This window comes from Typopeltis vanoorti, chromosome 5 (assembly GCF_054136105.1).
Source record: "Typopeltis vanoorti isolate ZY-2024b chromosome 5, IOZ_Tvanoo_1.0, whole genome shotgun sequence".
NCBI lineage: Eukaryota > Metazoa > Arthropoda > Arachnida > Uropygi > Thelyphonidae > Typopeltis > Typopeltis vanoorti.
In genome coordinates, this window is record NC_143553.1 from 119,157,172 (window position 1) to 119,170,659 (window position 13,488).

Here is a 13,488-nt window from a genome sequence, read left to right on the forward strand (position 1 = left end):
AGAAATTACGCCGGCAGTTGAAGTGCTACGTTATTATTATTATTACAATTATATGACACCTCCAGGGAGAGAAGACTCATCGAGGGAGAGTGTGCCAACAGCATCAAACGATTGAACCCCTTACATCTACCTCGCTCAAACTTGCTTAACTTTTTGCGTGAGCCATTAGTAGCATAGGCTAACCAATCGACTAACCTTTGCTGGCTTTGGCCAAAACTCGAATGGAAGGTCTTGCCTTGATTTCAACTGAACATGAAATCGGTCAGAAATAGACTACACTGGCCATATCTGCGATTTTGTGAATATGAAAGCAAGAAAAGTTTCGTTTTAAACAGTAGGTTTACATTTTAACAATGAAAATGTAAATTAACTTATGTTAAGACATGACACTTGTTCTAAAATCTAAAAAAAAAATTATATTTATCATAGTTACGTGTTTATGATTTAGCAGTTCTTCATTCTATATGATGTGATGAGCATTATTTACATGGAGTGAATAGTAATACATTATAAAAACAATATTTTGTAGCTTATTTTGATAGTATTTATGATATTAATGAATTTTGAAGCAATAAAATTATTGATTTTTTCAAATAAAATAACTTTTAATAATAGTCACTTTATTATAACTAATTAAAATTTACAGCAGGTGCATTTACTCTGCGTTTGACGAGTGTCTTCACTTGATTTTAATTGCCCATACAGACACACATTTTCAGAACAAAATTCCACGGTTAAAGGGTTAATTGTCTCTCTCTTTCTGTAAAAAATATAGTTTATGATCATTTTTCATTAACGTATGAATTTTCATTAGCTGATGCTACTATTTAGAATTTATGATCAGACATGTGTTGAAGCTTAGCTTAACATCATGGCTTTCACGACGTCATTAAAAGTGTTTTTTTCAGGGACCGTAGTGTAGCAGAACTTTTGCAGCCCGGGGCGGTCCCTGAGTTTGTCGCCCCTCTCATCAGAAATACTACAAGAAGTCAAAACGAAGTATAGAGAAATAAATTAAAACGCTATGTTTATTTTTGAAGTAAAACTTTAATTTCAACATTCTAAAATGCTATTTTTCTTTCTTTTCTGTTAGCAAACTCGTCGATGACATTGTCGAAGTCTATTTCATAGTAATGTAGGTAATTCTTAATAAATTTTATTTAGAAAAACTCCTCTCACAACTAGCAACACTCAAGAATTGTGAGGAAAATTCGCTGTAGTATTACAATAGTTGGAACAGTTCTTGAGACTGTATTTTAGAATTAACTGCAAAAGTTCAAAAATGTTCAAAGTGCCGCCCGGCGCGGACCTCCAACCCCTCTAGCTACGCCTTTGTTTAGGGAGAACAGGCGGCAAAATTCCTAGGGCACCGATGCTAATTTTCTCTCAAGGAAATATGCGACAGCCCTTCAATAATCTAGTCAAATTAGATAATGGCTATAATAAGTGGCATATTAAAATCAACAACAGAAAGACTAAAACATTTATAATAGATTGGCACATGAATAACATCAACTCTATTCTTCATAGTAAACCTACAAACAAGCTACACATTTTTAGTAATTTGGCAGAATTCTAGTCAAGATAGCAAATTAAATACGAAACATAATATCAAATAGAAACTGCGATGAGTGTTCTGACTTCATGAGATACCGTAATAATAATAATTTCTTTCTTGCTTGGTATACCAAATTCTGATTGAATGCTGTTAAATACTCTGATAGGAAGATTGGTGTGTTGTCTTGCGATGAGTTTAAATCCTTGACAACTGGTTTTTTCAGTCTGCTGGCTTTTATCAGATTGGCTCTTGTGGACTTGCTTGTCAGACGAACTATGACTGGTGCGGGTCGTGGCAAGCCTTGTTTTTTGTTCTTCCTGGGAATCCGATTTATGGTCTGAATATCATTATGCTGTAGGGAGATGTCAATTCCATGGCCTAACTTTAAAATTACGTCTCTGAGGGTTTTCTGTGGATGCAGTTTCTGGAAGGCCGCTTATGACAAGATCCTCTTTATGTTGTTGTTGATTTAAAAGTTCGTATTGTAGTTTTAGGGAATTAAGTTCTTGACGAAGTTCGGATGTGTCTTTCATCAATTTGTGTTGCCTGTCAGTCAGTACATTGATGCTGATTTTAATGTCTTTTACAGTTTGTAAGACTTCTTTGACTGTTGAATTATTATATTTAACTAACTCTTCATATTCGCTATTTTTTTATTTGTTTATTCTGTTTATCAAGGGGTATTAATAATAATAATAATAATAATAATAATAATAATAATAATAATAATAATAAACATTTTTTAACATTTTTATTATTTCTCAGATAAATTACATACATTATATGAACACAATTATGCATAACAAATACTTTCTCGTACATAAAGTTTTTTTAAATAATAATAATAACAATAACTGTTTACAAGGTATATTATTATAATATTCATAATAATGATTATTGCAGATGTTTCTTTGCAATTTTACACTCTATATACAATATCAATGGATATAATCACTCTATATTGCATACTTTTGTTACAGTTATTACATACATTACATACATTTGATTACATATGATACATTACTTACATTTGTTTACATATGATACTTACATTACATACATTTGTTTACATATAATGCATACATTATATACATTGGTTTACATGTGATACGTACATTACATGTATTTGGTTACATATGATACATCTTGGATGAGAACTAATTTCTCTGCTTTCATGCTCGAAGCTTATATGTAAGGTTATCTGAGGATGACACCAGTTGGTTATTATTTATTGTTTTTTTTTGCTGTGTTGAGAAGCTACGAAATCTGTGATAGAGAAATTAGCGCGCGCGCACGCACGCACGCACGCGCACACACACACACACACACACACACACACACACACACACACACACACACACACACACACACACACACACACACACACACACACACACACACACACACACACACACACACACACACACACACACACACACACACACACACACACACACACACACACACACAAAAACTTGGAATCTATTGATGCGTCGCTGAACTGGAAGGCTGAACGAATATATTGTGTTTCATTAAGTTTGTATGGTATTTTGGATGCGTGTTTCTTGTTCATAGTATGTCCTTAGAGCTCTTTTCAGGCTGTTGTAGTTTGTAAGGTTCAAAAGGTAATTTGTTTATCATGTCTGTGATGTAGAAGTTTCGCGTGGCCTTTCCGTAGTGATTATTGTATTAAATGTGATATAATTAGTTGTTTGAGCTCTTGTTATACGGTATGTATTTCTGACTGTCCTGTAGTTGGTATCGAAATAATGTTTTAGCAAAGCTGCATAAATGTTTTTCTGTCAGTATTTTGTGTTCTGATATTGCAATGTATATAAGGTCGTGATTTTCTCTTTGTTCCCAAAAGATCAGTTTAATCATTTTGTACTGTAGCGACATTAATCTATTTAATTTGTAGGGTGCACAGAAAGCATACGTTGTTACAGCGTATCTTAGTATATTTTGGCATAGTGCTTTGTATATTAGTGTTTTTAGGCGTATGGGAACTATGTCTTTTAACCTGTAGAGTTTGCCACTTATTGTTCGGAGTTTGTTGTGTACATGGTTTATGTGGCTATTCCAGTTCATATCTGCATCGAAGTAAATTCCAAGGTATCCTATTGTTTCAACCTGAGTGATTGTAATGGTTTTGCTGTTCTGTGTGTTTTTTATGTTGGAAAGCGAATGTTGGGTGGTTATATATTTGTTATCAACTGGTCGAGTAAGTCGATTTCTGAATATCATTAATTTTGTCTTTTCTGAGTTTAGGTGTATGGAGTTTTTCGTGAGCCAGTCTATGATCAGATTTATGTCATGTTGCATATTTGTTTGGGCTATGCTTGCGTTATTGTGGATGGATATTATTGCTGTATCGTCTGCGTATTGGAATATCTTACCTTTGAGTGTAGCCTATTATTATCGTGCGTGTAAATGTTGAATAGAGTTGGGGAGAATACAGCTCCCTGTGGTACTCCACAGGTTACTGGTAGCGCTCTGCTTCGGTTTGACCCGATACATGTGATATGCTTTCTATTTTGAAGGTAGTTTGTAAACCACCTGTGAAGAGGCCTGTCTATTCCAACATGCCTCATCTTTTCTAAGAAGGTTTGATGTGTGAGTGTATCGAATGCTTTAGTTAGATCAATAAAGACTACCATGGCAATTTTGTTTTTGTCTAAGGCGGCATTAATTACGTCTGTAAAGTCTTCCAAGAGAGAGAGAGAGAGATGTTGTTCCCTTATTTTTCTGAAAACCATATTGTGTTTTGGGGATAATATGAAAGGTCTCTGTGTATGCTGTGAGTTTCTTCAGAATGATCCGCTCGATAATTTGATTGATAATTGGTAATGTTGCTATGGGTCTGTAATTGCTGATTAAATTTCTTTTTCCATGTTTGTATATGGGTGAGATTATGGCGGTCTTTAGCATACTTGCTATCTTTCCTGTTTTAGATATTTTATTTATTAATTTTAGTAGGATAGGACTTAAACTAGTTGCATGTTGCTTTATATCTTTAGGTCTTATACCAACAATTCATGGACCTTTGTTTGGTTTGATTTGATGTATTGCAGAGAGAAGTTCTGCTTCTTTTATGGTTGGGAACCATAATGTCTGTTTAGATTGTGGTCCAAGTGGAGGGTCACATTTTGTGATTGGGGGAATATTTCTGTGCAATTCTTGGATGGAGTCTGCAAAGTATTGGTTAAAGTCATTTGCTAGTTGTTGGATAGGTTTTGCTTCTTTCATGAAGCTGTGTTTTATGGTATCGGAGGCGGTGGTGTTGGGAACACAATCTAGCATCTCATTGATCAGATGCCAGGTTTGTTTCATGTTGTTTTGTGCAGATGTTATTTTATCTCTGTAGTAGCTTCTTTTTGCATTTCTGATTTGTGTTGTAAGGAGATTCCTTGTTATCTTATATTCAGTTTTTAAAGCTGTGTTATTTGGATATCGCTTTAATTCTTTCCATAAAGCGTCCTTTCTGTGTATTTCTAGAATTCAGTTTTGTGTTATCCAAAGATTTTGTGTTGTCTTTGAACGAATTCTGACTTTCTTTGTAGCTTTCTTATCTATTTCCTCCAGTGTGACTTTAATGTTGTTGTATAAGATATCTGTTCCCAGTCTGTTTTTCTTATTTCCTGGTTGACAATTTCTTCGTCTATTATTGTTTTCTGTCGCTTTTCTTCTGTGGGACAACAACAATAATTATAAACTCATATAAACATCGAAGTTTTAGTGTAATGTATATGATGATACATCTGGTCTGTCTAATGTCCAAAGTTTAAGTGATCATCAAGACTTCAGAGTTAGGTGCCATCAGTCTCATAGGAAACATGCCTTCTTTATACAGCCATATCCCAATGTAACTGATAGCATGTGGAGTAAACTGTGTTGTGCAAGTTCTCCTTAGACAAAGGAACTGACATTTTTAAATTCCTGTAATATTAAATTACTATAATGTTGATCTGACCATATTGTATAGTCTATAGTTCGCCCACCGATTTGAGGTCCCTCGAAACTACTGCGCATGTCAGAAAAAGGAGAATCCATTCCGATAATAGGGTAATCAGTCTGTCTTCTGGGATGTAATAATAAACAAACTGAGTTTGTTTATTATTACAGGTCGGAAAATTTAGCTTTTCTTTTACGAACATTGTTGTTTTTAAAGTGTAACTATTTTGCTTGTATAACAGTTGGAAAAATGTACGTAGAGTGTTAATACGTGCAAATACTGCGTTCTACATAAAACAATGTCACTTCGCTCCATGATAAGTTTCCTTTTATTCTGGGACTTTTTAAAACAAAATCCGATTTCATGAAGTATTTTCCTTAAAGTTTCTCTTTTCCAAGGAAAATTAATTTTTTCTTTAAGCACAGGAATCAAGTTCAGAATAGTTGGCACTCTTTTCTGGAATACGTAAAATTCGTGAATAGCTCTTCTTATAACGTCTACATAAAAATCATTCAAAGCTACGGTTTCGATGGTTTTCTTTCTCTGGCGCTTTTTTTTTTTTTTTTAGGAGATTTAAATTTTGGCTTACCTTCACCTTTTGATTCCCTACGAATTCTTTTAACAGTCGACCCCGATACGCCCGCAATTGCACTTGCACGTTTTATGACTTGAGAAAGGGGAACAAGAAGACGGCCTTCTGACGATTCTTTTTCGCAGAATGTCAGCACATTATTCAATATTCTTTTGCAAGAGCTACTGAAACGTTTAACAACAGAACTTGTTGACTGTACTGGATCCATCAAACAAATTAATAATAAAAAAATAACGCAAAAAGAGAGCAACAAAAATCAAGCTAGTATCAAGCTAAAAATACAGCGACAGACAAGAAGCACGTGATTTCGCATGTTGGCGACCAATTCGTACATCCTTCATTTATTTCTCCCCTTCAGCATGAATCAACTATTCTTGGCACAAAGCCAACAAGGGATCTAGAAATGGTGGGCGAACTATATCTTTCAGCATTTCGAATATGTTCTAATGTTTTTTATGGAATAGAAATTATAGGAGGATTAAGAATGACAAGGAATGAGAATGACAGATTATTTAGTAACGGATTAAGTGAGTGTGTGCATGGAATAAATAGTGCAGAAATATATATATATACACAGAGATTGCTGAGCGATATACAAAAGAATGTGAGAGAAGATCAGGGACAAAAACAAGCATCAGTGGGGATAAAGGGTGTCAAGTTTAAAAGGAGCAAAAAAGATATGGTGCTGTATGGGGATTCTATAATTATGGGTATGAAGGATGGTAGAGTAATTAAAGCGTGTTTTCCAGGGTCAAAGATTAAGGATATAATTGAGGCTGTGAAATTGCAGAAAGATAGATCGAGTGAGATTATTGCAGTTATAGGGACGAATGATCTAGGTAGCGAAAGATTTTATGTGAGACAGGATTTGAAGGATTTAATGATAACAATGAATGCAAAGAGCGAGAGTGGAAAGATCATGAGTGTGCTACCAAGATTTGATAGTGACGAATTAAACAGAAGAGCAATTATAGTAAATGGAATGATATCAAGATTGTGTAAAAGGTTTTGCAAAGAAATGCAATTGAATATTCATTTTATGAATATCTGGGATGAGTTTGATAAAAGGAAGGAGTATTTTAAGAGAGATGTTTGCACTCAAATGGATTGGACGCTTGGCATTTATTGATAAAGGATATAGTAAATGGTCAAAAACAGGGAAATGAGATTTGCTAGGGAAGCAGGTAATAGAGTCAGCTATAAATAGTACTAAGGTCATTAATAGCTGTGAATTTGGGATTAATTGTTCGCAGAAAATTAACAGTATACGAATTGGGCTAATTCACACACAGGGAGCTTATGGGAGGAGTGGAGTATTGCAATTTATGTATCCTAATGCTCGAAGTATTCGGAATAAGTGCGAAGAAGTTTTGTGATTACTTAGTACAACTTGGACAAAAATTATAGGAATTAGTGAGACTTAGTTAACTAAGAATCATATAATTATAGGGATTGAATGTAAGGGGAACGTCGTTTTCAGGGATGACAGAATGGGGGGAAAGGGGTTTTACTAATTAAAGCAAAAAAAAAGGTAGAAGTGCCTCAAGGGGACAAGTATGTAGAGAGCAGTTCATTCGAGGCTGTTTGGTGTGAGATAGAGATGAACAATGCGAAATATGTAATCGGTTGTTGCTATAATCCAAGGGGTATAAGGGAGAATGTAGATAATATGTATTGGCAAATTAGCACGATGAGTAAAGGTCGAATAATTATTACGGGGGATTTTAACTTTGGGGACATAGATTGGGAGAAGCAATGTCACAAGGAACAAAGGAAATGGATGTTATACAGTTGTTAAGAGATAACTACGTGATACAGCAGCATGTAACGGAAGGGAAAAGATATTCTAGAGTATTAGATCTGGTCATAACATCGCAGAACATATCAATAAGTAATTTAGTTCAACTGTCTCCACTTGGGGAAAGCGATCATGTGGTTTTGACGTGGGAGATTGTAAAGTGTGCTGAATATTCTGTTAAGAAGGGGTATATGTGGAATTACAATACTGGTGATTATGACAAGCTGAGAAGTTAGCTTTCAGCAGTGCTATGGCATGGGAATTTGAAGGGGAGAGATGTTGATGGTGCACGGGAGATTGTCAAAGAGTATTTAAAGAAAGTTGTATCAAACTGTATTCCCAGAGTCAGAAGGAGAAATCAAGTAGGAGTAAGATGGATGAATAATATTATTAAGCAGGAGTTGCAGATAAGGAAAAGGTTGTGGAGGAAGTATAAAGAAAAAGATAATGAGCGTTCCCATGAGCAGTACAAGGTACAGGCAAAGAGAGTAACCTGCATGATAATGAAAGCCAAAGCTAATTATGAGAGGAAGCTGGCTGATGAATCCAAAAGAAACCCTAAGGAGTTCTTTCGCTATGTGGTAAGTAAAAGGAAGAACAACTATGGAAAGATTACTTTAAAAAGTGTTGATGGTAGGGAAATTACAAAAGCAAATCAAATAGTCGAGTTGCTTAGTGATCATTTTGCAAAAGTGTACCATCTTGGTACACTTTTGAAAAATACTACACTGTCAAAGTACACTGTCAAATGTGTCAAAGTTACTACACTGTCAAAGTACACTGTCAAATGTATCATTGACTGATGAGATTCTAGAGATAGACGAAATACAGGTGCTTAATATATTACAGAACATTAATGCTAACACTGCCATTGGGTTAGATGGCATATCGGCCAATGTGTTACGAGAATTAGCACCTCCTCTAACCAGGCTGTCTAATTTAAGCCTCAGTTCTGGTAAAGTACCAATAGAGTGGAAATAGGGGAAAATAATTCTACTGAAGCTCCAAGACTGAGGTTGCAAATTATAGGCCAATCAATATATCTGAAGTGGTGGGTAAGGTTTTGAAGAAATTGGTAAAAATTAGAATTCAGGACTGGGTGGACAGCAATATGATACTTTATAAACAGCAACATGGTTTTGTGAAGGGTAGGTTTTGCCCCAGTAACTTGCTTACTTTCTATAATAAAATAACTGTGGAGTTGGATAAATGAAATCCTTACTCAGTGATACTGCTGGACTTTGCAAAGGCATTGGACAGGATTCCACACGGAACTCTGTTGCATAAATTAGAGCAAATGGGTATGGATCCGAAGCTGGTGAATTGGATTAGAGGATGACTGGTGGATAGATATCAAAGAGTAGTTTAAGGAGGAGATGAGTCCAGGAGAAGGCAAGTGACTAGTGGTGTACCTCAGGGCTCAGTGCTTGATTTGTTTAATTTGTTTAATTGTTTAATTTGTACATCGATGATATTGGAAATATTTTGAAAGGAAATATCCACCTGTTTGCTGATGATGCAAAATTAGGAAGAGCGATAGTCAATTCAGATGCCGTAGATATCTTGCAGGATGACTTAAATAGGCTGACGGTATGGACTAAGGTAAATGAATGTCAGTTTAACGTGGCTAAGTGTAGGGTGATGTACTTCGGGAGGATGAGATCACATGCTGTTTATTATACTAACGGAACTGAACTACAAGAAGTTGACGAGGCAATGGACTTGGGAGTTATTGTGGATAGAGAACTTAAGTTTAAAGGGCATATCGCAAAGATTGCCAAAACCTCACATCAAATTACATGGGTGTTGAAGAACACGCTAACAGGAGGGATAAAGAAGTTATTGTTTCACTCTATAAGGCATTAATAAGACCGCATTTGGACTATTGCGTACAGATCTGGTCACCTGGATTTCTTGGTAATGAAGAAATGGTGGAGAGGATTCAGAGGCGAGTTACAAATATTGTTGCAGGTCTGTGGGATGTTCCTACAAGGATAAATTGAAGATCTGTGGGCCCCAAAAACTAGCTGATAGAAGTAGGAGAGGAGTTATGATAGAGGCATATAAATTATTAAAGGGATTTTAGCTAGCGGATTGATACTGATGACATTTTTAAGACCAGTGCAGGAAGGGAGAGAAGGAAGGGCCATCCCTGGAGATTATGTAAGAGTGTGGTTAACAAGGGTGTTAGGACTAGTTTTTTTACTTGGAGGGTTAGGAAGAGGTGGTTGTGAATGCTTCGTCTGTAAATGAATTTAAGAAGTATGATAGGTATTGTGTAAATAATGGTTAGTGTGTCATTGTGCGGTCTCCCGCGATGAGTCTTTTGACTGCATGGAGACACCGTTATAATAATAATAATAATAATAATAATAATAATAATAATAATAATAATAATAATAATAATAATAATAATAATAATAATAATAATAATAATAATAATAATAATAATAATAATAATAATAATAATAATAATAATAATAATAATAATTTTTCAAAGTTTGAGAAAGAGTGATTATACAAACAAATTTCTGCATTTGTTTATATGGATTACTTGTAGATGAGTGAGGCATGTTAATCCCACCTACTTCGAAGCTTGGGTTAGCTTTTATGAAGAGAGTGGGATTTAGCCTTCACTATTTATGTTGTTGCTGCTGTTTATGTATGGGATGTAGGCATTGGATGCTAGTGATATGTGATGTGTATATTAGTATTAATGGTGTATTAACTTTGTTGGTATATTTTCCAGAGTTCTTTTTTTTTAGTGTTCTGTAGTTATCTACGTGTTCTGACTTTCTTGATAGGTTGTTGAGTTGCGTGGGTATCTGATGTGATCTCACAAAAGAACCGCATGAGTTGTTGAAGGGTGTGGGAATGTAAAGAGTTGTTGTAGGTTGTGTTATACGATATGCGTCTCTGTTGTATCGACAGGTAATGTTGAAGTAATTCCTTGTTAATGTCATGTAGTGTTTCAGGTTTTTAATGCTCAGATTTCTGTGTATAGCCATGTGCTTGTCGGATATTGGTTGTTGTGGGTAAGGTGTCCAGATCACTGTTGACACGATTTTCCTGTGTAATGTTTCTAATTTTGTTAGGTGGCTGTTTGGTGTATTTGCATAGACTGTTATTCCGTATCTGAGTAGGGATTCGCAGATACCTTGATATATGAGTTTTATTATGTTGGATGGAATAATGTCTTTAAGTTGGAATAGTTTTGCTGCGATGATCCGGAGTTTGGTGTGTAGTTGTTCTATATGTTTTTTCCATTTAAGGTGGGAATTTATATAGAGACCGAGGTATTTTGCGTGTATTACAAATTTGATTTCAGAACATTGGCAGGTATTTTTATTGTTAATGCAGAGGTATGTTTGACAATGTATCGATAGTGATGCGGGGCGTATGATTCTTGGGCTGTGTATTATCAACATCTGTGTTTTGGTGCGGTCGATTAGAATTGCGTTTTGGTAGAAGTATGTTGTGATTTCATTTAGGTCTTGTTGTGCTTTGCAGAGAGCTGTGTTAATGTCCGTGTGGATTGCTAGTAGTGCAGTGTCATCTGTGTATTGAAATATTTAACTTCTTATGGATATGTTATGAACATCGTTAATGTATATGTTGAATATAATGGGTGATAATATGGCACTTTGAGGTACACCGTGTTTTATTTGTATACTCCGACTGTGACATGTACCTATTTTTATTCATGTTCAACTGTGTCAGATGCTTGGTTAGGTCCAGCAGTATAACGACGGCGTACTTGTTTTTGTCGAGAGCTTTGTTTATTGTGTCGGCGATGTCTTCTAATAAAGTAATGGTGCTTTTTGTTTTCCGGAAGCCGTATTGGATTTGTGAGATGATGTTGTACTTCTGTAAATAGTACTGTAGTTCTTAATAATAATAATAATAATATTTTTTTATTGATTGCTAAAATATTTATACATACAATAAACATCTTGTGTGACATTGCATCTTATAATTTTACAGAGTTCAGCACTAAGTGCTGCAATTCCTACATTGGATTTCAATTAAAATTGTTAATAATAATTTTTTGCCTTTATATTATATATTTACAACACATGTTCTTCTAATATTAACAATGAAGATTATACAGAATTTTTGGTATAATTTTTTAATTTTTCATTTTATTTTCATTTTATTTTTTTATTATTATTATTTTTTTAAGTTTGAGAAAGAATGACTATACATACAAATTTCTGCATTTGCTTATAAGGATTACTTGCAGATGAGTGAGGCAAGTTAATCCCACCTACTTCGAAGCTTGGGTTAGCTTTTATGAAGAGAGTGGGATTTAGTCTTCACTGTTTGTGTTGTTGCTACTGTTTATGTATGGGATGTAGGCATTGGATGCTAGTGATTTGTGATGTGTATATTAGTGTTAATGGTGTATTAACTTTGTTGGTATATTTTCCAGAGTTCGTTTTTTAATGTTCTGTAGTTATATACGTGTTTTAACTCTCATGGTAGGTTGTTGAGTTGCGTGGGTATCTGATATGATCTCACAAAAGAACTATATGAGTTGTTGAAGGGTGTGGGATGTAGAGAGTTGTTGTAGGTCGTGTTATACGATATGTGTCTCTGTTGTTTCGATAGATGATGTTGAAGTAATTCTTTGTTAATGTCATGTAGTGTTTCAGGTTTTTAATGCTCAGAATTCTGTGTATAGCCATGTGCTTGTCGGATATTGGTTCTTGCGTGCAACGTGTCCAGATCACTGTTGACACGATTTTCCTGTGCAGTGTTTCTAATTTTGTTAGGTGGCTGTTTGATGTATTTGTATAGACTGTTATTCCGCATCTGAGTAGGGATTCGCAGATACCGTGATATAGAAGTTTTTTTATGTTGGGTGGAATAATGTCTTTAACTTGAAAGAGTTTTGCTGCGATGATCCGAAGTTTGGTGTGTAGGTATTCTATATGTTTTGTCTATTTAAGGTGGGAATTTATATAGAGACCGATGTATTTTGCGTGTATTACAGGTTTGATTTCGGAACATTCGCAGGTATTTTTGTTGTTAATGCAGCGGTATGTGTGACAATGTATCGATAGTGATGCGGGGCGTATGATTCTTGGGTTGTGTATTATCAGCATCTGTGTTTTGGTGCCGTTGATTAGAATTGCGTTTTGGTGGAAGTATGTTGTGATTTCATTTAGGTCTTGTTGTGCTTTGCAGAGAGCTGTGTTAATGTCTGTGTGGATTGCTAGTAGTGCAGTGTCATCTGCGTATTGAAATATTTGACTTCTTATGGATATGTTATGAACATCGTTAATGTATGTGTTGAATAGAGTGGGTGAAAATATGACACCGTGTTTTACTTGTATACTCCGACTGTGACATGTACCTATTTTTGTTACTTGTGTTCTGTTTGAGAGGTTGTTCTTGAACCATGTATGTAGTGTTCCTCTTATACCTATTGAGTATAATTTGGTGAGTAGTATGTCGTGTTCAAGTGTGTCAGATGCTTTGGTTAGGTCCAGCAGTATAAGGACGGCATACTTGTTTTTGTCGAGAGCTTTGTTTATTGTGTCGGCGATGTCTTCTAATAATGTAATGGTGCTTTTTGTGTTCTG